The sequence below is a fragment of the Triticum dicoccoides genome, chromosome 4B, assembly GCF_002162155.2.
Source record: "Triticum dicoccoides isolate Atlit2015 ecotype Zavitan chromosome 4B, WEW_v2.0, whole genome shotgun sequence".
Lineage (NCBI taxonomy): Eukaryota > Viridiplantae > Streptophyta > Magnoliopsida > Poales > Poaceae > Triticum > Triticum dicoccoides.
Window position 1 is genome coordinate 60,187,814 of NC_041387.1, and position 2,023 is coordinate 60,189,836.

The window sequence follows — 2,023 nt, forward strand, 5'->3', positions numbered from 1 at the left end:
GCCGGAAGTAAGCAATTCGAGGAAATTGTACACAAGCAAGGAAGGCACCAGAAGAACCAAGGTGTTCATTTTGAATGAAAGTTCAATACCAATGGAGTTGAGTGGGAAGAAGATCAATACCCCAAGACGAAGTTTGTTCCTCAACAAGAAAAGTATGATCCTACTTCTTTCAAAGGGACACAAGCTCAAGATGATCTTCCACCACAAGACCACAAACAGAAAGGCAAGGACAAGCTTCAAGAGGAGATTGATGCATTTGAAGAAGCTCCTAAGGCCTTGGTCAAGTGGGTTCCCAAGACTACATCAAGTTCTACTTCATCAAGTACGACTACAACTCCAAGGATTCCCATCAAGATGGTGTGGATCCCGAAGAAGAAGAACTAGAGAATTCTTGAGGGTGACTTCGCCAACATACTTCACTCTTATCATTTTGGCGAGGACAAGTGCAACCAACTTCCACATCTTGCACTAGTTCATGGAGTCACAAACCCTCTTGTTGGTAAGACAAGGGACAAGGTAACCCAATGCTTTCATAGACATCTTCTTGTGTGTGCATCACTCTATGTCTATGGATATCCTTGTTTGTTCCTTGTGGGACTAACCCGTGTAGGTATTGAAAGTGCAACTCACTCCAAAGGATTGCTCCAAAAGATCTACATCAACATAGAGCATCCACATCTTCAACACCGACATGAAGTCATCATCGACAAAACCCAAGGTTAGTTCATCCCTCTTAGGGGGGATCTCACATCTAGGGGGAGCTTTACTCTAAGAATTGAGCTAAAGCAACTCTAATGATGTGAACACATCAATGCATTATGTAAAAGTGGCAACACCACTTGAGCTTAAACGATGAGTATGACCTATGATCAAATGTTCTCATTTGACTCCTAAGTCAATATACTCATATATAGATGACCTAGTCATCGCCAATTGCTTGATAGATGCTAGAATTGGTTGTGCATGCTTTGTCACATATTTTATCTGCCATTTTATTGTGTGAGCATGTCATTTGCATATTTTACTCATTCGAGGACATCCACTTGTTGTTTTGCTTGTTTGGCTTCTTTTTCTTTTATCAAGTGGATGGACAAGAATGCCTAAGAACCTTCTCTAGATATCTATGCTATTCTTGTCTCAAACTCTATTCATGCTATATCACAGAGTTTGATCAAGTCGGATTCGAACCACTCTGTGTGAGGAGCACTTGGAGTCCCTGATTCGTCATAGACTTAAACTTCGAAAACTTCTTTGTGTGTTTCGGTCTGACCGATTCATCCATTTCGGTCATACCGAGATCACTTAGTGCCACGACCGGTTTTCCGGGCATAAATTTCCAGAAAAGACCGTCGTGCTCATCAGCCCCAGGATTACTGTTAGCTGATGAGGCTCCAACTTGATACAGAAATTCCAAGCAGAATACAACATATGTAGTACAAGACCATTCTGGCCTGTGGGTACAACAAATGGTTTCTAGTGGTTGATGGCGGAAGCGGTTTGTGGATCATCAGTGTCTATGGACTCCATTTCCCACGGGAACAGCTGACCAGGTTAACTCCTATCTTCGCGAGGCTGCTATCTCCATTGTGTGGGTTCCGGGGCTGGCATCGCGTCGCTCCTCTCCGAGCAAGAAAATCTGGCCAAGACAATAGCCAGGGACAAGCCAGTGAGTACTTTGAATGTACTCGCAAACATCATGAACACAAGTATAATATAACAATGATGTGCTAAAAATATTTTATGCTCATGACGTCAGTCACAAAAGATAAAAGAAACTCTGATGCGTGCAAGCAAGTTATTTATAAAAATGCAATAACATGGTAGTATTAAAATTTATGAAACAAATAACAAGCAATGCCACAGTCGGGCGTCTTAGCGACACCACATAAAGGGCTTTAAAAGAAATGCCACAGTCGGGCGTCTGAGCGACACCACATAAAGGGCTTTAAAAGAAATGCCACAGTCGGGCGTCTGAGCGACACCACATAAAGGGCTTTAAAAGAAATGCCACAGTCGGGCGTCT